The 24,687-nt window shown below is 38.5% G+C and overlaps 1 protein-coding gene across 2 annotated transcripts in view; it reads left to right on the top strand.

Annotated features, from left to right (window-relative positions):
• Window positions 1–24,687, top strand: part of PKIB (cAMP-dependent protein kinase inhibitor beta) — a 106,566-nt gene that overhangs the window by 70,665 nt on the left and 11,214 nt on the right. Inside the window, exon 1 of one of the 2 annotated variants that reach the window (XM_032651931.1) lies at window positions 14,463–14,535. The exons of the other annotated variant lie outside the window; for it this stretch is intronic. The gene's annotated coding sequence lies outside the window, so the exon portion shown is untranslated. Of the gene's footprint in view, window positions 1–14,462; window positions 14,536–24,687 lie in introns of those variants that run through there. 2 annotated transcript variants of the gene reach the window in all.

Raw genomic sequence — 24,687 nt, 5'->3', positions numbered from 1 at the left:
CCAAATTCTCAGATATTTCCAAGTTACTTATACATTGTCATTTTTTGGTTTCTCTTGACAGTCTTTAATGGCATTGATTCGTTTGACTTTGCATCAATTCCATTAATTTGTAAAATAGGAAAAAGAAACTAGATTAGGTATGCTGTGGTTAAGGTCACATTGAGACTCATGAGTCTCGTGTAAAATGCTACATTTCAGTTTTTTTAATTAGCCTATTGAAATATTTCTATATATTTTTAAATTTGGAAAACATACTTATTAATCTTCACCCAGCTACTGAACTTCACAGGTCATTAAAAATGTGTTATGAGAAGTTAGTCACTTGCCCCCAGTTATAGATGGTGATAGAATTAGAAAATGAATCATATGTTTACATATTACCCTTAATTTTAAAAATGGAAGTTACCACTGAAATAAATTAAAGGGAGAGACAGCCAGATTGCAGCTAATATTTTAAAAATGCAGTTTTAAGAAGACTAAAAATTCTATTTACAGTTACAATTACTACTATGGATATGAAAAATAGAGATGAGAATGACTCAACATACGTTTCTCAGATAAATCTGGAGGCAGGTTATAGAAAGGATTAAAAGAAAGAGAACACTCTTAAGCTCAAAAGAGTTTACCTCATGCATAGAATGCAGCAGCAAAATGGCCATTCTACTTGGCCTCAGTTGAACAAATGCCTGTGGGGGAAAAAATAGCGAAAATATTCTGCTTTGACAGGGCTAGCTTATCTTAAATTAAAAGTACATCAAAGAAACATAGTGTTTCAGACTACAGAAAGCCTCCTGATTTAGAAGTTACTGGGAAACAGGTTTCAAATTTTAATCTTGGCAATTAAAATACTTTAAAATATGAAGACTATTCAAGTTAACAGATGATAGGTACTTCTGCTTTCTCTCTATGCTTCAGAGAGGTTTTGCTGCGGAAAGTGACATAACACAAGTAGGTAAATAACAAACAAGGAAACAATAAAGAACCCCAAACCTATGAACACTTGTATTGTTTCCATTGTTTCCACACCTGTGATAGGGGCTTCTGCAAATGCCAGAACACTTCACTCTCCGTACCCTATGAAGTATGATTATATATCGTCACTGTCCAGCAGACCCCAGCGTGCAAAGTTCTGAGATTTTCAGAAACCTCAGTACTCTAGGGTGGAGTATGTAGCTTGGAATTTAAGAGTCAACACCCCTGAGACTGAAAGACTCAGGGACGGTTTCCTGGTGACACATGAGTAACGTGAACCAGAGCACTCGTAGTTCAAATGAAACTAGAGCTGTCATATACATTCTGGATGGATTTTTCTTTTTTTTTTTTTTTTTTTAATTTTTCCGAACACGCAGGCTCAGCGGCCATGGCTCACGGGCCCAGCCGCTCTGCGGCATGTGGGATCTTCCCAGACCGGGGCACGAACCTGTGTCCCCTGCATTGGCAGGCGGACTCTCAACCACTGCGCCACCAGGGAAGCCCCCTGGATGGATTTTTCTTAAACTCACATTTCTCAGTAGAAGTAAAATTTTTTTAGTAAAATTTATCCATCTAGCTCAGAAAATTACAAGTTTTGGGGGTTATTGCAACAAATACACCTAGTCCAGAGGTCTTAAAAGTGAAACAAATTGGCCTTTAAAATTTTATAAATGAATTAGAATAGCTTTAATCACTGCTTTCCCCTTTCTTTCCTGCCTATTTTTGTTAAATGATTGGGACGTTTATGTGGGTTTAAGTGTGTAAGGTAAGAGGAGTGAAAGAGGTAACAGCTGAAAGCTACTTAATTACTAGAAGTTCTCCTGCCTACACTGCAAATGAAAAATAAGGGCATACTTTAGTCGTTGAAGAAACATTGCATGACAGGGACTAGGGAAACTAAACCTCAAAGAGGCTGAAGAATCTGTCCAATGTCATGCAATTTGTGGTACCACGAGCACAGATTAGACTCCAACACCCCCACCAACCTTACAAACAGGTGGAAGATAAAATGCTGAGAATTCAGGATAGTCTTTCCCAAATACCACTCCTCTTCCATTAGCTAATTTCTGGAAGTGCCACAATTGACAGTTTGCTTCTTTGGTCGGAGACTTTGGAGTTTTCCTTGTAGGGAGCCACACATAGATCATGTTCCTGTGAACAAATTAAGTAAATATTTTCCAGAAGCTGGTTTGGGTAGGATGAAGGGGAAGAGGACATTGGAAGGTCTATGGCAGGAGCAGGGCCTGGGGAGGAGAACAAGAGGACATGGATGAAGAAAGACAGTGAAGGGTGCAAAGCATTTGGTCTGGAAGAGTCTGCAGTTGACCAGAGGTTAGATATATTGTTGTAATGAAATTGTGCTCCAGGATGTGTTCGTGCTGTGTCTCCCTCACTCTCTGCCTTTTATGTACTCATTTTCAGTATTTGTCCTATTATAAACAGCTGTTTTACATTGACCACATTTCAAAAGATTACTTATGATCTTTTTTATTCAGAAGGTGCACATCTATAAATGATGCTCCTCCCAAATATAGTTGAATTAAATGAGATCTTCTTCAATCTTGACTTTTTCTTAGTCCATTTTTTTTACAATCTCTTTGAGAGACCGAGAGATATTTTAGTCAGTATCATCCAGGATGTTCTGACCTCTCAAAATGACTCTCCAGGGTCAACAAGCTTTAGTGAGTAGTTCTTTCTGCTATTTTTAATGTATCCATGTATTTATCCATGCTTCCTTTTCGCTTCACTTTACCCCTGCTACTGAGGATCTTTGAGAATTTTCTGTAATTATTCTACTCTTCAGATTATTACAAACAGAGTCAGCTTTGTAGTGTTTTCTTCAGTTATTTTAATTATGATGAATTTGGGGGAATTTTTCTATACTAAAATTCACCATTATCCTTAATCAAATGTCAAAGGATAACAATAAAAATCTGATGTGAAACGGATCAAAGTGGCAGGATGACTCGAAAGGTCTTTCTTGGTTCAGGAACACTGCCAGCCTAGGGTTTAAAGCAGCAATGCTTAAAATGCCAACACAGAGCACTTTTATCAAATTCAGTAACATAAGCTTCCTATCTGCACAGACAGGATCTGCAGATGAGGTGGACTGCACAGTTAGATCGATGTTAAGTTAACCCAAAAAGCACTCATTGAACACCTACTAGCCACTGTCCACACTTAGACCCCATTTGTTCTTGCCACCCTAGAGGTGTGATCTTCTGCGAGTAAAACAAGTCACCAACATAGAACATTTAGCGAAAACCATATTAAACTAATTTAGTGGTGAACTTCAGGGTTGGTTATCGGAGTAAAAGGTGAAAGAGCCTGCCCAGGGGATGACTGATGTAACCAAGGCCATCAGTGTATGTCCTGATAGAGCAAGTCGGGACAAAGTTAGTTTTATAATTTAATTTTTAATTTACTACAAGGTAATTTTAATAAGGTTGAAGATTGGTTGTGTAGATCTCCAAAGCTGTGTGCATGTGTTGGTATACTTTGCTAAAACCACCAGTAAACAGTCCATTCTTTTGGGTGATACATACTGTTAGACCCTGAAGCAACATCATTTATAGATTTTTTTCAGTGTATTATTAGAGAAAGATGGAGAAGAATCTGACCTAACCTTTACTCCAGTTCAGTTATTCTCAGACTTGTGTGGGAGTAAGAATCTTCCAGAGTGTTTGCAATACATATGGTGTCAAACACACAGGATTCAAGGTTCTAGGGAAGGCACTGGGAACCTGTATTGTTAACAAACTTCCCATGTGAGTCTTCTGAGCAGGCAGGTTTGGGAAACACTGCTCTAGTTCATCTGGCATAAGATTAATTTTAGGTAAATAGGCTTTTTACCCACCCTGTCTTCCTCTATTTCTCCCGCTCTCCCCCATTAGATTTTTTTTTTAATCTTAAGCGCTAATTTGCTTTAAATTCACTGTGTTAGTCTCCAGGCATAGGCAAGCTAACAGTTTTCCCAGAGACCTCATGTTTTTTGCCTGCTTTTTCCCACAAGTTAATCAAGTGTTAAGGTGAAAAATCTAGTTCCTCTCTGTGGAGTGGCTCATAACAAAGAAGAATTAAGTTACACTGCCTGGTGTCAGAATGTAATATGATTACGTTGGCAAAGCTATAAAAAGAAATATCCAAACCTCATTAAAAAAAAAATTCAAAAGAGGTCACTGTTAGAGCAGATGGATGAAGCAGAGTGCGTGATCATTTAGTAGTTACTGAGCTAAAAGTATATTCAGGCCACAGTGTATACAGCTAGGGCGGCTGGGAGAAGGTCACCAAATCATAATTACAGCTTTCAAGGGTAGAGTTCAGAATTTTACAGTAAAATGCATGTTTATTTGTATAAAATGAAAAATTAAAAATGTATAAAGATGACTAAAAGATCTGGTAAATACAGTGCAGTCAACTGTCAGTTACCCCTATGGGATGTAATAGTGGGTTTCCTTTGCTACATTCTTTGGGGTCTTCTCTACTTAGTAATCAGAAAATGTCTTTGCATAAAGTGCAAACTTCTTTGCAGATTTTGGTTAAAATATGAAAAGAAAAAGTACAGCAAAAATTAATAAAGTCTAAAATTAAACCAAAAAAAATCTTAGAATCTTTTTTTTTTAATCTTTTTTTTTAACATCTTTATTGGAGTATAATTGCTTTACAGTGGTGTGTTAGTTTCTGCTTTGTAACAAAGTGAATTGGCTATACATATACATATCTCCTCCCTCTCACCCTCCCTATCCCACCACTCTAGGTGGTCACAAAGGACCAAGCTGATCTCCCTATGCTATGTGGCTGCTTCCCACTAGCTATCTGTTTTACATATGGTAGTATATATAAGTCCATGCCACTCTCTCACTGCATCCCAGCTTACCGTTCCCCCTCCCCTTGTCCTCAAGTCCATTCTCTACGTCTGTGTCTTTATTCCTGTCCTGCCCATAGGTTCTTCAAGACCTTTTTTTTTTTTAGATTCCATATATATGTGTTAGCATACGGTATTTGTTTTTCTCTTTCTGACTTACTTCACTCTGCATGACAGACTCTAGGTCCATCCACCTCACTACAAATAACTCAATTTCTTTTTTTATGGCTGAGTAATATTCCATTGTATATATGTGCCATATCTTCTTTATCCATTTATCTGTTAGTGGACACTTAGGTTGCTTCCATGTCCTGGCTATTGTAAGTAGAGCTGCAATGAATATTGTGGTACATGACACTTTTTGAATTATGGTTTTCTCAGGGTATATGCCCAGTAGTGGGATTGCTGGGTCGTATGGTAGTTCTATTTTTAGTTTTTTAAGGAACCTCCATACTGTTCTCCATAGTGGCTGTATCAATTTACATTCCCACCAACAGTGCAAGAGGGTTCCCTTTTCTCCACACTCTCTCCAGCATTTATTGTTTGTAGAGTTTTTGATGATGGCCATTCTGACCGGTGTGAGGTGATACCTCATTGTAGTTTTGATTTGCATTTCTCTAATGATTAGTGATATTGAGCATCCTTTCATGTGTTTGTTGGCAATCTGTATATCTTCTTTGGAGGAATGTCTGTTTAGGTCTTCTGCCCATTTTTGGATTGGGTTGTTTGTTTTTTTCGATATTGAGCTGCATGAGCTGCTTATAAATTTTGGAGATTCATCCTTTGTCAGTTGCTTCATTTGCAAATATTTTCTCCCATTCTGAGGTTGTCTTTTCATCTTGTTTATGATTACCTTTGCTGTGCAAAAGCTTTTAGGTTTCATTAGGTCCCATTTCTTTTATTTTTGTTTTTATTTCCATTTATCTAGGAAGTGGGTCAAAAAGGATCTTGCTGTGATTTACATCATAGAGTGTTCTGCCTAGGTTTTCCTCTAAGAGTTTGATAGTGTCTGGCCTTACATTTAGGTCTTTAATCCATTTTGAGTTTGTTTTTGTGTATGGTGTTAGGGAGTTTTCTAATTTCATTCTTTTACATGTAGCTGTCCAGTTTTCCAGGCACCACTTACTGAAGAGGCTGTCTTTTCTCCATTGTATATTCTTGCCTCCTTTATCAAAAATAAGGTGACCATATGTGCGTGGGTTTATCTCTGGGCTTTCTATCCTGTTCCACTGATCTATATTTCTGCTTTGGTGCCAGTACCATACTGTCTTGATTACTGTAGCTTTGTAGTATAGTCTGAAGTCCAGGAGGCTGATTCCTCCAGCTCCGTTTTTTTTCTCAAGATTGCTTTGGCTATTCGGGGTCTTTTGTGTTTCTATACAAATTGTGAAATTTTTTGTTCTAGTTCTGTGAAAAATGCCATTGGTAGTTTGATAGGGATTGCATTGAGTCTGTAGATTGCTTTGGGTAGTGTAGTCATTTTCACAATGGTGATTCTTCCAGTCCAAGAACATGGTATATCTTTCCATCTGTTTGTATCATCTTTAATTTCTTTCATCAGTGTAATAGTTTTCTGCATAGGTCTTTTGTCTTCTTAGGTAGGTTTACTCCTAGGTATTTTATTCTTTTTGTTGCAATGGTAAATGGGAGTGTTTCCTTAATTTCTCTTTCAGATTCTTCATCATTAGTATATAGGAATGCAAGAGATTTCTGTGCATTAATTTTGTATCCTGCTACTTTACCGAATTCATTGATAAGCTCTAGTAGTTTTCTGGTAGCGTCTTTAGGATTCTCTATGTGTAGAATCATGTCATCTGCAAACAGTGACAGCTTTACTTCTTCTTTTCCGATTTGGATTCCTTTTATTTCTTTTTCTTCTCTGTTTGCTGTGGCTAAAACTTCCAAAACTATGTTGAAAAGTAGTCGTGAGAGTGGGCAACCTTGTCTTGTTCCTCATCTTAGTGGAAATGGTTTCAGTTTTTCACCAATAAGAACGATGTTGGCTGTGGGTTTGTCACATATGGCCTTTATTATGTTGAGGTAAGTTCCCTCTCTGCCTACTTTCTGGAGGGTTTTTGTGATAAGTGGGTACTGAATTCTGTCAAAAGCTTTTTCTGCATCTGTTGAGATGATCATATGGTTTTTATCCTTCAGTTTGTTAATATGTTGTATCACATTGATTGATTTGTGTATATTGAAGAATCCTTGCATTCCTGGGATAAACCCCACTTGATCATAGTGTATGATCCTTTTAATGTGCTGTTGGATTCTGTTTGCTAGTATTTTGTTGAGGATTTTTGCATCTATGTTCATCAGTGATATTGGCCTGTAGTTTTCTTCCTTTGTGACATCTTTGTCTGGTTTTGGTATCAGGGTGATGGTGGTCCCATAGAATGAGTTTGGGAGTGTTCCTCCCTCTGCTATATTTTGGAAGAGGTTGAGAAGGATAGGGGTCAGCTCTTCTCTAAATGTTTGATAGAATTCGCCTGTGAAGCCATCTGGTGGTGGGCTTTTGTTTGTTGGAAGATTTTTAATCACAGTCTCAATTTCAGTGCTTGTGATTGGTCTGTTTATATTTTCTATTTCTTCCTGGTTCAGTCTTGGAGGGTTGTGCCTTTCTAAGAATTTATCCATTTCTTCCAGGTTGTCCATTTTATTGGCATATGGTTGCTTGTAGTAATCTCTCATGATCCTTTGTATTTCTGCAGTGTCAGTTATTACTTCTTTTTCATTTCTAATTCTATTGATTTGAGTCTTCTCCCTTTTTTTAAATTGATGAGTCTGGCTAATGGTTTATCAATTTTGTTTATCCTCTCAAAGAACCAGCCTTTAGTTTTATTGACCTTTGCTATTGTTTCCTTCATTTCTTTTTCATTTATTTCTGTTCTGATCTTTATGAATTCTTTCCTTCTGCTAACTTTGGGTTTTTTTGTTCTTCTTTCTATAATTGCTTTAGGTGTAAGGTTAGATTGTTTATTTGAGATATTTCTTGTTTCTTGAGGTAGGATTGTATTGCTATAAAGTTCCCTCTTAGAACTGCTTTTGCTGCATCCCATAGATTTTGGGTTGTTGTGTTTTCATTGTCATTTGTTTCTAGGTATTTTTTTATTTCCTCTTTGATTTTTCAGTGATCTCTCGGTTATTAAGTACTGTGTTGTTTAGCCTCCATGTGTTTATATTTTTTATAGATTTTTTTTCTGTAATTGATATCTAGTCTCATCGCATTGTGGTTGGAAAAGATACTTGATACGATTTCAATTTTCTTAACTTTACCAAGGCTTGATTTGTGCCCCAAGATATGATCTATCCTGGAGAATGTTCCATGAGCACTTGAGAAGAATGTGTATTCTGTTGTTTTTGTATGGAATGTCCTATAAATATCGTTTAAGTCCATGTTGTTTAATGTATCATTTAAAGCTTATGTTTCCTTATTTATTTTCATTTTGGATTATCTGTCCATTGGTGAAAGTAGGGTGTTAAAGTCCCCTACTAGTATTGTGTTACTGTTGATTTCCCCGTTTATGACTGTTAGCATTTGCCTTATGTACTGAGGTGCTCCTATGTTGGGTGCATAAATATTTACAATTGTTATATCTTCTTCTTGAATTGATCCCTTGATCATTATGTAGTGTCCTTCTTTGTCTCTTGTAATAGTCTTTATTTTAAAGTCTATTTTTTCTGATATGTGAATTGCTACTCCGGCTTTCTTTTGATTTCCATTTGCATGGAATATCTTTTTCCATCCCCTTACTTTCAGTCTGTATGTGTCCCTAGGCCTGAATTGGGTCTCTTGTATACAGCATATGTATGGGTCTTGTTTTTGTATCCATTCAGCTAGTCTATGTCTTTTGTTTGTAGCATTTAATCCATTTAGAGGACTTGTGCCTGTGTTCTGGTGGATGAGCCTGGATCTTGTCTTTCTGGTGGGCAGGACTGCATCTTACTCTTCTGCCATCTTGAAGGTCTCCCCAAAATCTTAGAATCTTTAAACAAATATTTATATTGACCTTTTACTATTTTCAGTGAATTCTGCTAATTGTTGTGACATGGAAGAAAAGTTGCAAGGTAAAACTAACACAACTAAAAATAGCAATAATTAAGTTATAGATGAAATTATACCACAAGCAATAGGAATTTGCTTCCATGTTATTCTGTAAAAGGATTTTAAGGCATCTGAGTGTGTGTGTTCACAGATTATATAATTATACTGTGTAGGTATATTATGTAATAGTTAATAAGAACTATAAAGAAAACAAAAAGTAATTTTTACTCAAACTTGTGTATGTTATTTCAATCACATGATCTTCATTTTTATGATTCAAAATTGAGTTAAAGTTTCATAACACATGAATTGAACAATGTCTTGAGTTTGGTTTAATGTTATGGAGAATATGTTGATCAAGGAGAGAAAATATGCTTATGATAGTAGCATAGTAGGTGAGCTCTTAAGTGGGTTCTGGATCCCTAACTTCATTACTCTAGTTATTTTTATTCTGTTCTAATCTCTTCCGAATTTATAAGGCCTATGATTCTGTTGGGGTGGCCCAAAAGTTCATTTGGGTTTTTCCATAAGATGTTACAGCAAAACACGAGTGAACTTTCTGGCCAACCCAATAGAGGGGCAACAATATAATGAAATAATTAAAAGACCATGTTTTGGAATCACACATAACAGGGCTTTAGATCGTAATTTAGAGACAGTTCCTAATATTTGGAAGACAAAATTTCAGTTGTCTCATTTGAATTGTGGAGATAATCCTCCCCGCCTTCTGTATCTCTGACATCTATTATAAGGATTAAATAAAATAATGTATATGAAGCAATTCACTACCTTGCTAAGTAAGGACTCTACTAAGAGTAGCTGTTTTAAATGCATATAGATGATAATTATTTTAATTATCAACTAAGGTTTCTTTATTCCTTTATACTTCCTTTAGTGCTTTCTATAGAGACTATTCACTGAGGAGTCATATACATTATCTAGGTTAAAAGTTTGCTTAACTTTTTAAAATGAAAACAAAGAGCAAAGTTATCTCTAGAAAATAACTTGACTTTTTGAGAGCAAAAGCTTTTTTTGAGCCATCTGAGACTAGAGAACTGAGAACAGACCTTAGAGTGAGAGAGAGTATATGATGACATAAGAGTTCCTTTTGGTATTTCTGGGAGGGAAATGAATCACTAACTAGCTGGTAGGAGAAGAATTCAAGATGTGAGGAGACCCTAAGGCAATGTCTGAGTCTTTGGGATGGTGCCCAGCACTCACTGAGTTGAGCCAGAGGAGGCTTAAGCAGTAGAAATTTGAATGGGGTTAGGAAAACCAAGTGTAGAATGGACTAGGTCTTAATTCCCAGGGAAACTGAGCATTTTAAAGAAGCTCCATATCCTGTATAACCTTAGAAAGAGAAGCAATGGTGAGCTTCAGCAGATGGGCCTGAGTGCTGCTTCATGGAGTTCCCATGCCCTCAGAGGGGTGCAGGAGAGACTGAAATGACCTCAAGAAGAACACAGAGTGTTTTAAATAGGCCATGGACCCTAAATATCCTGAGGTTGGAACAAAGAGGATACAGCTGCACTTACCTCTAGTTCAGGTTATAGTTGTACCTGAGATAGCAGCAGTACATCCCAGTGTACAGTGATGAAACAGGACAAGCTTCAACTCAGTGAGGGTCAGCATGGGCACAAAATATACGTGAACCTGATGCCTTGTCCTCCTTATACTTACCATTCCCTTTCAAGAGGGAAAGGAAAGTGGTATTGGTGGTAGGGTATTTAAATTGACTCCTGTTTACCCCATTGGTGAAAGAGGGATTCCCACCCTAGGGTTATGGGGATGGCTAAATACATGACACCTGGCACTGGACAGGCGAGATCAGATGAAATGGACAGCAGTTTATTCATCATATATACTCACAGCCTGGGGAAGAGGACACCATGCAGGGCCACGCAGGGGATACACTTGGGAACAAAGTGAACACCCAGGGCTGTGAGAGGCAGGCTTTGCAGTAGTAAGGGTGGGGTGCTTCTTGGTTCCTGTGGGAGGATATGATTGGCTTGTTTGAATAATTCTGCTACTCGGAGATGAGCAGGAATTGTGCCTGATGCCTTTAATAAGAAGGGTGTTTGGCTAGGAGACGTTACCCATGGGAACTGAGTGGGAAAGGGAACTTGGGTTAGGCCATTCGAGACCTATTTTATCAAATGTCAAGGCACCACATTATATTAATCCTTAATTTTTGGTTTTGTGCCACAAGTGACCCCTTGATCCCTTGACATGAGTTTAAACCTTGGTGATGACTGAGACTTTTAGGGAACAAAGTAGGCACCTGACCAGGAACTTTAGAGGTGTCCCCATTTGCAATCAATAAAGGCAATTGAGAGGTCCGTGTGGCGTTGGTGTAAGGAGTAGGTATCTCCAGGAGGTGAGCAAGAATTTTCCACTTTGTGACAAATAGGAATTCTTTAAGAAACCCATGAAGCCTCTCAGTTTCACCAGCTGCCTGGAGCTGACTGCCTGGGGCCCCAGGGGAGGTGGAAGTTTGACTGAATGTCTTCTTCAAGAGCCCAGCACTGTGTATGCTGGAAGTGAAATGAGTGTCTCCGTCACTCTTGGTAGTATCTAGAACTCCAAAGAGGATACAGAGCATCCTGCAGAGGACTTGTATCGTGGCCTTAGTATATGTAGAGTAATTTGTTACCTTGATTTTTTCTGAGTAACTGTGGAGCAAGAGATTCCTGGAGTTCTTTACCCCAAAGGGGGCAACTCTTAGGTCATGGCCTAAGAATTTGTAAAAATGTATAGATGGCATCAAATGTCGATTGCCTGAAGTGTGCCAGTTGTACTGACTCTTGGGTCCTGTCTTTTATCAGAGGCATTTTGGTTAAATGATGAGAAGGAGTAGCTCTCCTCCGAGCTCCATCATTTATCATGGCGGCACCAGCATTAGTAAAGTGTACAAACTTCCATTGCTGTCCATTCAGTTGATCCCCAAAAGGCTCCCCAGGTATCAAAGGACTCTGGGATAGGGGTGACCTCTTCTAGCATAGGGGTATTAGTGAAGGGACTGAGAACAGGGGAGGCCACCCCCTCCAACAGAGGAAATGTGCTAGAAGGCCCAGGTGTGACTCCATCTTGTAGCAAGGAAGGCTCAGGAGCCATGCCTCAAGCTGTTGAAGTGCTGCTTGGATAACTCAAGGCATAGTGGGTAGCTGGGCACAGAGGGTTGCAGGCTCAAGGTTTGTGATAGCTTCTATTTCCAGAAGAGCCCAGTATGTGGCTATCCTGATGGTGTATAGTGCCAGGCTGAGAAAGGCAGTTTCTTGCATCAGAAGTCCATGAGCAACTTACAACCTTCATAGGTGGTCCAGAGACTCCAGGAGGCAAGAGAGGAGGTTGCTAAAGCTACAGTAAAGAGGGCTCTGAGGGCACAAACTAGAGTGCTTGTTGATTTCAATTTGGACAGATTTCTAGAGCCTTTTTTGGAAGGAGTCCCCTTTGAGGTAGGCTAATTTAGAAGAAACAGCATCAAAAACATTAAGTAAAATTTGTAAATGAGGAATATGTTGCCTCCAGAATCTAAAAGGGGCTAAAAGTTGTTGAATTTGTACTGACCTTGTTGTTGCTGAGAGGGTCAATACCTGTTTCATGACAATGTCAGAGAACCTTCAATTTACTAAGTAACTTTCAGAAATTTAATGGAAGTGGCAGGGCCTTGCACTATGTGTGGGACAATGGTTCATCCCCTTTTTGGGAGCTCCTTTGTGAGTATTTGTATGTCTTTAATGAGTATGTCAAACAAATCTCCTTGGAGGAGGATGTCATTGATGTAATGTCATATCTGGAGAAAGGTGGATACAGTTAAGATCTTGCCTGTGGAGATTGTGTGCAATGGCAAGGATGCTGAGGTATCCCATGGGTATCCTTGTAAAGGTGGATTGTGTCCCTTCAGTGGTAAAGGCAAACTGTGGCTGAGAGGCTGTTGAACTAGGCATTGTACAGAACATATTAGCCTAATTTATAGCAGCAAAATATAGACCGGTTGCTGATTGGATGGAGTCAGCAATTTTAATAATTAAGTTGTTGGGTACAGAGGCCTTAATGGGATGGGACCATGGCTTTACAGTTGCAGCAATCCACTATGGGGCACCATTCTTTTGTTTCAGGTTTAACAGGCCAAATAGGGCTGTTAAATGCAGAAACAGTGGGAATAACAACCCTTCACTCAGTTCCTCTTATAAAACAAGTTTTAATACTGGAAGACCCTGTTTTAAATTACCTTGAGTCATGTTAACTATTTTAACTGGGGGAAGGGGTGGAGAAGGTCATGGGTTCTCATTTTGTCAAACCAATTTGTAAGTGTCAAAGACTTAATTTAATTTTCATTGGGTCAGCGTATCCATGCCCATGCCCAAGGGATATTTTAGAGCGATGAGTGCTATAACCATGGGGAATTTAAGCAAGACAAAGTTCTGATGGTTAAGGTGAAGCATACCTATTTGTCCTCTTTTATATTCAGTAACTCCCATAGGTAAATACCCCATTATGGGGGATACGATGTTTAAATTAATGGAACTCCCAGGTATAATTGTAATTTTAGCCCTAGTATTGGTTAAAGCCATAAATGTTTGCCACCTGGTGAATTTCAGCAGATATTAGAGTTAATTCAAAGCCTCTATGGAGAGGCACAGAAGGCAATCAGTGAACCTTCATCATTTGCTATATAAATTCGTTCAGTAAATTTTGTATTTTCAATTGGGTCAAACTGTGGGCCTTTGTTTTACGTTGTTGTTTTCTTAGTGTCCTCCTCCCTGTATCCAGGTTTCTTTCTTTCCTTATTTTGTTTATCTTATTATCGTTTTTGGTCACTGGATATACTTGGGGGTGGGGGGGAAATCCTTTCTACCCTGATTATATTTATAAGTTGCTTCCTCCAGAGACCCTCAAATTAGTATTGACAGAGTTAGCAATGGTTGATTTATATGATCTAAAGACGCTGGGCCTAGGTTGGGTTTGAATCTGGCACCACAAGGGCACCATGAGTATTTCCCTATAATCCCGAGAATTAGAATCTTTGTTGCAACAGACGTAAGCAGCAGAGTGGTGCGGGAAGAAGTGCTGGGCCTACAGCCCAGACGTGATGGATCAAAACCATCCTCTGCTACAGTCCCTTTCCTATCATGTGGGCTTCCTGTCTTGTTTTTCTTTTTTTTCCTCTGTACAAATTTCCTGGGAATATTTTGGGTTTCTAGCCATGTAAAGTTGAAGTTTTCAGCTGTGTCTGCACTATCACCTGTGGTGCAGACCTTCTGGGTGGTTATGGGGAAGGTTCAGGAGCTTAATGGCCTCCCTCATCAGTGAGCATCTCTTCCTCCAGGGAATGACAGTATCCCTAGGATAAGAGTCCACATCTAGTAGAGTCATTTTGCCTATGACTTGGATGGAGACCATAAGGCCCATGATTGCAAGCTTAGCCCTTTGGTATTCTGGAAAGCAGGAGTGCTAGGCAAAGCCTAGGTGCATTGGCTATGGGATTTACATTGGGAGAGCAGTCGAGTACCAAATGCTCCTTCCTCCTGTTCCCTTTTTTTTTCATCAGCCCCTGGGCCACAGACCACCATGGATGTGCACCTCGATAACCCTGGGGGTCAGGAGAGCACAAGCAACAGCGGCAAGGAAGGCAGCAGCACAGGAAACCAGCAAGGTCACTACCCTTTCATGAACAAAAACACCAACCAGGATACCATGCTTAATTTTGTGCGGGGTGGCAGGCTCCTTCTTGTTACAGACCTCACAAAAGTTTGTCTCTGGGCCTGTTCCAGAGGTGCACAGTTACAAACGATGTCTGTGTAGCTTCTCCAAGCAGCCAGGGACAGTCACCAGGCTAGACTCAGTGACCTAGCTTGACCTTGGTAAACAAGACTGAAGCACTGACTAGTTATCGTGCTGCGTTTTCACTGCCTTTACAGGTGGGAGCCTCAGAGACCAACTGCCAAACACAGGCTAAACCTGACAGCACCATTGTGCTGGGTATAGTCAATTAACAATTCTATTATACTAGTACACAGCACCCTAAAAGGTAGGATAAAATATTTTCAAAACTCTTTTTAAATGAATGTTTGTATTGGCAAATAAGAGAATACTTCATAAACCCAGAACAATGAGAAACCACGTATCTAGAGGCAGGTGAGTACTGCACTCAGAGGCTTCCCTGGGTTCCCTAGTGACTCACAACTTTTGTTTTAAAGAGCTGTGATCTACAGACAAGGAAAGAAACTTTTCAGACCCACTCAAGTTGGGAAATCAGCATAAGTTTTAGTCTGTTCAATGGGTAATATGGCAACCTCTAACCTTCAAAGGAAGGCAGTAAGAATACTTGCCAGTCTTGGCCTTGCCTTGGGTGGTAAAGAGGAAAGGGCTGTCCTGATCATTTATTACCAAAAGTGGAACCTCACACAGGTCTGCAGCTCTGTAGTCTGTCTAGTCTGAAAAATTCCATGCTGAGAATTTAAAGCTAATGAATTTGGTAGTTCCCCAGACACCCAGTGGAGGCAAATTCAGAGCCTGTGTAGAGGAAAATACTTTAAGTCAGGTCTCACATAATTTCAAGGAAAAAGTTTTTAAAAACATGAGCTTACAACCCAGAATCATAAAACATGCAGGGAAATAAGCTACCGTGAGAGAGATTCTACATAAACAATAAATAACAGGATCAGACTAGTATAAAGCATTCAGATATTGGAATTACTTATATAGCATTTAGAAACATAGGTTTAGTATATTTGAAAAGAATAAATGAGTATATTTAAATTATGTGTAACTAAGGAATAAGATACTATAATACAGTGAAGCAGACTTGAAAAAGAGCCAGATTGTCTAAAACTGAAAAATGTAATAATTAGAAATTACAACTTGGTGTATAGCTTATACAGCAGATTAGATGCAGATGAAGACAATATATATGTCTAGATGTATGTTTATTTATTATAAGAAGTTGGCTCATGCTTTTATGGAGACTGAGAAATTCCAAGCCCTCTAGTCAGCAAGCTGGAGACCCAGGAACTGATGGTATAGTTCTGGTCCAAGTCTGAAGGCCTGAGAAGCAGGAGAGCTGATAATGTAAGTTCCAGTCAAGTCTGAGTCTGAAGATAGGGAAACATGTATGGGTGTCTTAGAAAACAGTCAGGCAGAAAGCGTATTCTCTCTGACTCAGCCTTTTGTCCCATTAAGGCCTTCAGTGGATTAGATTATATTGGAGCAGGCAATCTGCTTTACTCGGTCTATTGATTCAAATCTTATCCAGAAACACCCTCATAGACACACCCGGAATAATGTTTAAGCAAATATCTCTCGGTACCCTGTTGCCTAGTCAAGTTGACACGTAAAATTAACCATCACAATCAGCAAACGTCCTGACAACAAAAAAGGGGTAAAGGAGGATAGCTTGTAGAATGTAACTTCAACCTAGAGTGGTATACCTTGCAAGAATGAAGATAAAATAGTTTTTTTCAGACATGCAAAAACCAATGATCACCCCCTGCAAAAATTCCTAAAGGCTGGATTATATCCAGGAAAAAGTGGGAATTAAGACACAATTGCAACGAGCAAAAAAGAACATTGTGGAACTATGTTATTATGGATATATAGAAGAATGTAATTCTTAAGACGTGCTAAAATATTAGACGTGAAAGTGTCGTGTTAGCAGCTTGCTTTCAATTGGTTGAACGAGAATTGTGTGTGTGTGTGTGTGTGTGTGTGTGTGTGTTTAGAGAGAGAGATTAAATATAGCAAACCGTTAACAATTGTTGAAATCAAGTGGAGGTTATACCCTGTTCTTTCAACTTGTATGAAAATATTTAAATACAAGATTCACAGGAATACACTATAACTTGAAGCCATTTATTTACTAATCCTAGAATTTTATTGTATTCATATGTAGTCATACATTAAGCACCATTTTTTCCATGATTGACAACGTTCCCATCAATATCTAGTTTCCTGTCTGTGAATCTTCAAAGTCCACCAGCAATAGTTAAACCCTTACCATAGTTACAAGAGACCACATTAGTAGTTACTCCCTTTGTCACAAATCAAGGAACCATATGTATATGTTACTATTTCTGGAATCTCTATTTTATTCTATTTTTCTATTTGTCTATCCTTGAAGAATACCACACTATCTTAGTAACTCATATACTGTAATGAATTTTCATGTCTGAAAGTATAAATTCTGAAACTTTGTAATGAATCTTCAGAACTGATGGTGCCCTATCTTTTCTCTTCTTTTTTAAAAAAGAAGCTATTCTTGGACTGTGCATTTACAGATACTTTTTGTAAAGCGCTTATCCCTCCTGTTATGGTGGGTTTGCTTACAAATGTCCCTTTTTAATAGCCTTCTAATCTCCTTCACTTCAGTTTCAGTGTTCAAACAATGCATCTAGTACACATCCTTATTATGTGACTTAGAAAGTTTCATGGTTCCCCAGGGCTCACAGGAATAAATACAGTATCCTTTATAATAGAATTCATTTCATTGCAACTTGGGTTCTAGTTATGACCATGGTCCAACTTATTTTTCCAGCTCTATATGGCATAATACTCTATTATAGCCCCATGTTTCCTTTTCCTTTATTTGTAATTTGCCTTCTACACTCCCCTCTTCATGATTTAGCTAAAGATTTCTTTGGCTTGGTAAAGCCTTTTTATTTTCTTTCTACCCTCTCAAATATTAAGGCCCGATATGTGAAGTCTCTCTTAATAGCCCCCAAATTCAATAACATTTCTACATTTTATAGTATTTTCATTTATACTGCTTATTTAAATATATCATATATTGACTTCTATTTTTACATTTCTTTTAATGGTGTGTATTTTATTTGTATATTAGGTCACAAACTTTTCCAGAGTAAGGACCTTGTATTACGCTTCTTTTGTGTATCCCCACTGTGTCTATCACGGTCTTTAGTCTTACTTGGCACTACTTACCCAGAATTCTGCACCGAGTTAAGGATATATTAGATGCTTAGTAACAATTGGTTGAATGAAGACTGAGTCTTTCTTCAACAAATATTTGGTGAGGTGTAATAGAAGGAGCAAGGAATGAGGTGTCAGATATTGGATTGACTGTAAGTTCTGTTACGGAAAAACCCAAATGAACTTTTTGGCTAACCCAATAAAATGGGTTCTGGTTGTGCTCTGTCACTTGCTAGCTGGGTTGCTTGTAGCCAAATCATTTTACTTCTATGATCCTCAATTTCCTCACCTTTAAAATAAAGACAATAATGACTTCCCTACAGCACAGAATCTCATAAGCTTATTCTCATTAAAAGGCTTTAAAACAGTACTCAACACATGTTTGTGCCATTTTTAATATTATAAAAATCTTCATTATAGAAAATTTGGAAAACACAATCAAGTTCAAAGAAAAAGATAGAAAACATTTATAGTAATACTACCAAGAAAGGACTACTGCTAAAATTTTGGTGTACTTCCCCTTGCCATGTTTTTCTGTGCATATATTTTTTAAATTAATATTATGTGTATATATATACATTTATGTATAGGTTTTTGAACTTTTTTATTTGTTATGTCAGTTGAATATATTTTAGACACAATTTTTCACGAGGACTTTTTTCTTTTGAGCTTATATAATAAATATAATAACAGAATCTTTTTATTTTTAAAAAGTTTTCTGTAAAAGTTAAATGCATCCATATAAATAATTTTACTTCTATTAACTTAATTTTAGGTTAATACCAATATACATAATTTGATGAACAAAAATATTTCAGTGGTATGATTTTTCTTTCTGAAGTATTTGCTATTTGGGAATTTGTTTTGCCCATATGACCCAGAAAATCCTCAAAACAACTTTAAAATTTTTGCCACTGTGATTTTGATTGAATATTGGGCTTAATAAAACCCTACAGTGATTTCTTCTCTTGAGAAGAAAAATAAAATACTGAAGAGAACTTAGAGAACAAATCAGAGCTTGAAAAGGCTCAATTATTTTCCCCCTTTTCTCAGTTGGAAGAAAAAAAAAGATGAAAATTAAATTCGTTCAAAAAGACACTAAGAGACATCCCAAAGAATTTTTCTTTAAATTGAGGAAATAGAAGAAAAAGACACTACTGGAACTCTTAAAGTTGTGTACACTTACAAAAGCCTCTTACCTATATATTAACTTTATTCAGTTTAATTAAGGAAAGGTTTGTGAGTGATTTCAGTCCTTAGCCATGTCCCTTACTTTTGCTATTGCATTTGGCTTTTGGCTATGCATATTTTATAGTCGGTATACATCCTGAAATTCTAGCTTTCTAGAAATTTTTCTTCTTTCAAAACTTTTACTGGGGCTTCCCTGGTGGCGCAGTGGTTGAGAGTCCGCCTGCCGATGCAGAGGACACGGGTTCGTGCCCCAGTCCGGGAAGATCCCACATGCCGCGGAGCGGCTGGGCCCGTGAGCCATGGCCGCTGAGCCTGTGCGTCCGGAGCCCGTGCTCTGCAATGGGAGAGGCCGCAACAGTGAGAGGCCCATGTACCGCAAAAAAAAAAAAAAAAAACTTTTACTAAAAATTTAGAATTATCTTGGCCTGGAAAAGATTGTAGTTTTAAGGTATAATAGCAACATGATATAAAGTAAATATAATCTAACTTCAAAATACATACTTATATGTATGTGATATGCTTGTGTATGTGAACACTGAAAACCTTCTGGAAGGATATGCACCAAAATTATAACAGTGCTGTCACTGGATAATGGGATATAAGGCAATTTGTTTTCTCTCTTTTCAGAATCGTCATTTTACCCCAGTAATGAACATGTATTATTTTCATATGCAAAAAGAAAAGAATTCATTTTGAAAAAGAAAAATGAAAAGATAATTTTTCCATTCAATAAACAAACTTTACAGAGTACCTACTAAGTGCCAGGCATAGCTTTAGTGCATAGATCAGTGAAAAATCTACAGAAAGCCTTTGTAGAGCTTACATCCCAGTAGAGGGAGACAGTAAGCAACAAGTACAATCCTAGTAAGTTATAATTATAATATGTGTTGGAAGCTACTAAGAGCTCAGGGAAAGGAGAGAGAGCCAAGGACTCTCAGGAGCTATGGGTAGGAACACCATTTAATGGGGTGGTCAGGACAAGCCTCACTGAGAAAACAGCTCCCTCACATGATCTTTTGCGACCCTTCTTTCCTCACCATGTTATGTCTTCATGTTGTTACTCAGATGAAGAATTCTTTTTCAGGCATCACGAAGAAATTGAGAATTTCAATCCCATATTACCTGTAAAGGAAGCACTTAAACAGGGTTTGTGCTGAAAGTATATGGGGAGTTCACCTTCTGGGAGAAACTCTCTAATGAACAGTGTAAGGGAGATGTGGCTTTCCGTGACAGGTGGCTTATCTGGTACAGCTGTTGCAGAAAAGTAGCCAACTCTGAGGGGTGTGTGTGTGTCTGTGGGGCAGGGTTGGTCAATGGGGAGGTGGAAGGGAGGTTGTAAATAATTTTTTTTTTTATGTTCTTTCTGTTTTTAAACACCAAGTTTCTGGCAAGGTCTCAGTGTTAATCTTTTTTTGTCTTTGTAACTCACATCATCAGAGGCTGTCTCCAGAGCCACATCAACACCATAGTTTAACAGGGTAATTGATGTTCATAATGATAATCTATTATAGTTCCTATAAATTAATATGACTGATTTCTAAACAAATTTCATTTGTGTAGTTGTTAACCAAGCACATTTATATTCATTAGTTCGGTTCTAAGGTAGTAGAATAGGTAATATTAATCCTACTTCTGATAAATGTGGAAACAACTAACTGAGAAGCCTTTCTGGAAGTCGAAAGTCCATTAGAAGGCAATGTAGGATTCAACATCAGGGATGTACACTTTTAGGTGGACAAACTTTTCATTGCTCCATATGGGCTGCTTAACAAACATAAGGACTAATTTAAAGACACTCATCCCAAGGGTGTACTAATGTAGTTCAGCAATGCTGTCACTGCTCAAAACTGCTTTGAAATCTTCAGAAAACTGAAAATTCAGTTTTCTTCTGAATATATGCAAATCTAAATTGCTTAAGGAGACTTTGAAAAGAAACTGAAGTGCAATGAAAGAGATGGGCGAACAAACGGGACACACAGTTGGTAATTAAGAACTATAATTAAAAACTGTAAAATATAATGTTGCATTTTAAAAATAATATATATATGAATATAAAATGAGCTGCACTTATGAAGTCACAAAAATATTTTGAGAGGTGGAATAAATACGTAGCTTCCTAAAGTTCCTTTGAAGGATGTGGTACACATTTACATGTATAAATTTTTGTATGTTAATAAAAAGAGTTCTGTTGTTTTGTTCACACTGCATTTTTCCTTTTGAAGACAGATAAGCATATATGCTATGAAGTTTTCTGAAATAAAAGCATGTAACTGAAAGTGTCCATGCTTAAGATATTGCTTTAAATTACCTTTAAATTGGAAGAGTAATTATGGGACTATTTTTTGTCATCAGTGGGTCACTCTCGATAGTAATCGTAGGCAAAGAAAATAAGCCCAGAGGATAAAAGGGCTTTATTTTTCCGCTTGTTGAGCATGAAAATGGTAAAGGAGAATTAAGACGATAGGATCCGGTCTTTTAAAATATTAGAGGATTGCATATTTGTACAAGGGAAGCCTGATGAATTATATGTAACTGGCTTCAGGTTGGCAAGTCTATTCACAGCAGACATTTGGTCCTGTCCAAAGCTCCATGAGACATTTGGTCCATGCCGAATGGTTTTAGAAAGGACCAAATATCAAGACCAAATAAGTGTCTCCATGGATGTTTTGGAAAGGACCAAATATGAACAAATATCAAGGACCTTTTGGTGTAGAACAAATGTCTTGCGGATGTTTCAGACAGGATTGAGTGGTCCTGCATGCAAGGCTGTTGACAGTTTAACATATATGGATCTTTTCCAGAGAGGACTGGTGTCTGGAGAGTATAACTATCCAGATGCTCTGGATGAGGGTGGTTCTATAAGAGTTTGTGCTTTAACTACTGTTCTGCATATGACTGTCAGTGTTACTTACACCTGCAAGGCATTGTATTTGCCAAAGTCCACAGCCTGCCTCCAAAGCTATTTTAATGTTAATGTAACAAATTTCATTTTAATATTTAATAATTGAACTTTCAGCTTTTATTAAGAATATTAATAATTAAAAGCACCTTCACAGGCTATGTTTGCCTGCTCATAATTTATAGGTATCAGCTATTAATTAAACTTTTATTGAATTTATTAGACAACTATGTCCCAGTCCCTGTACCAGGCAGAGGGATACAAGGCCATCTCTACTGTGACCACATTGGTCAGAGTTAACTTCCCCTTCTCCCCTTCCTACTGATGTCATCAAAAGTCACTTGACATTTAAAAACCACTGTCTCATTAAAAGGGGAACCAACTTCTCAGGGTCCTGTGTTCATGGTGAGACAGGAAGGGTGCAAACAGATCACATGAACTTCAAAATTGTATGATTTTCTCACCAGTGCAAAACTTGGGCTTCTGTGAGCTTGGAGAGTCTTTGTGCCCCTTTCGAAATATAGGAACACTTTGTGTCCCAAGAGTGGTTGGAAAGGGCCAAGATAAGAAGTGGATGGCCTGAGAGCAGCCTCTCACTGGCACTTGCTCACTCATTCTCTGGGACCCTACTCAGAGGCCCCCTTCTCTCTTGTGGAGTTAACCACTCCTCCTCTGTGCGTGTGGAGGAGCTGCCTGCCATGCCACCGTCCCAGGTCTTCAGGTGGGGCGGGGGAGTCCTTACTGATTGTGGCACATCTCATAGTGACAGTGACTCCCACGCTCAAGGGGGTTGCATGGTTTGCTGCAGTTAATCTTTTTCATCTATCGCCACATCAGCGTATATTATTATTCTAAGTGGCCCTGTCTTAGTATAGCAAGTGTCATTGTGCGGGAATGGTACTCAGATTTGTTTACTGCTTTACTTGGAAGATTATGGGAAAACGAGTTTGACTTTACATTTTGAATTTTATAGGTTTAAGCTGTCAAAAATTCTCTGTGATAAAAATAGCTTCCATGGGGCTTCCCTGGTGGCGCAGTGGTTGGGAATCTGCCTGCCAATGCAGGGGATGCGGGTTCGAGCCCTGGTCTGGGAAGATCCCACATGCCGCGGAGCAACTGGGCCCGTGAGCCACAATTACTGAGCCTGCGCGTCTGGAGCCTGTGCTCCGCAACAAGAGAGGCCGCGATAGTGAGAAGCCCGCGCACCGCGATGAAGAGTGGCCCCCGCTTGCCACAACTAGAGAAAGACCTCGCACAGAAACAAAGACCCAACACAGCCATAAATAAATTAATTAATTAAAAAAAAAATAGCTTCCATGTACATATCAATATGTGTTGGAAGAATCTGTAATATTAGCAAGCAAGAACCTAAGCAAGGTAAAAAAAAACGTGTGTCAACAGGCAAAAGTTAGGATTCCCTTTGGCTTGTACTTGAGGCACAGAAATTTGGAGGAATTTTTAAAAAGAGAAAGGTCTCTAAGTTAAAAAAAAACAGTTTCTATACATGTATACATTCCATGTAAACTCTGTTTAGCCTAAAATTGTCTTGATACTGAGTTGAGTAGGAGCTACATTAAAGGATTCACATTTTAGAGGTGGATACTGTTTTTTTTTTTGCGGTACACGGGCCTCTCACTGCTGCGGCCTCTCCCGTTGCGGAGCACAGGCTCTAGACGCGCAGACTCAGCGCCATGGTTCACGGGCCCAGCCGCTCCGCGGCATATGGGATCTTCCCGGACCGGGGCACGAACCCGTGTCCCCTGCATCAGTAGGCGGGCTCTCAACCACTGTGCCGCCAGGGAAGCCCGTAGAGGTGGATACTTTTACTTTATTTCCAAAGAATAAGATTTAAGATCAAGAAAGGTAACTGAAAAGACCAGAATGTGTTTGATTTCACCAGACTATGGGTTCCTTTCTGTAGCTTGTGAGCCTAGCACAGGGCCTGGCACGTAATAATTTAGCAGGAGCTTGATAAATATTGACTGGATGAATAAATAATTATCTGTGTTCGTTGGTCCACATTAAAAAGCAACTGTTATAGTTCTTTTGCCTTGTTTGGAAGAGGTTTGCATATTCCGAAACAGAAAATCAAACCAGAGAAATCTAGCATAAGGTATTAAGATTTTGAAAGCTGGGGAGAGACAGATGATATATTTGGTTATCAGCTGAGACCGGTGTGTGTCTCCCTCCCTCTCTTTCTGTCTTTGGACCAGAAAAGCACTGACTTTCCAAAATACATGTTCTTCCTTTGTTTGTTTACTTTAAATGTTTTCTCAGATAGCCTGACTCATACTTCAGAGAACTGATTTAGAGGGTAAAGAGTTTATTCCAAGTCCTACATGCAGAATGAGTAGTGGTTTCACTGAGGTGGATGACGTGACTGACGTGGATGCAGAGATTAGAAGAAAAGGTATCTGCCTCTTTGTGGGCTGGGCTTCAATAATGAACTTGGAGAAAAGAATGAGTGTGAGCTAAGAAGATGGCCTGTGTCAGTTGAAAGGGAAAGAGGTTGCAAAAATTTCTGTTTGTTTATAATTATGCTTATAACATACTATAACATACTCCTAGCAGGAAATGTTTAGCCCACTGGAAGCTGACTAGTGCTTTCTTTATATATAAATATATATATTCCTGCAGTGCTCCATTTAGCTTGAATGTCTTTGTCTTCTTCAGCTATGCTGGTGTTGCATTTTCATATTTTGGAGACTGCAAAGATCCTGGCATGTGTGTATATGTGGCTGTGTAATGGAATTTTGTTAAGGCATCCTGAAAACTGTGTATTTTCCGTAGAGA

The sequence above is a fragment of the Phocoena sinus genome, chromosome 12 (genome assembly GCF_008692025.1).
Source record: "Phocoena sinus isolate mPhoSin1 chromosome 12, mPhoSin1.pri, whole genome shotgun sequence".
Taxonomy (NCBI): domain Eukaryota; kingdom Metazoa; phylum Chordata; class Mammalia; order Artiodactyla; family Phocoenidae; genus Phocoena; species Phocoena sinus.
This window is presented reverse-complemented; position numbering and strand designations above follow the sequence as displayed.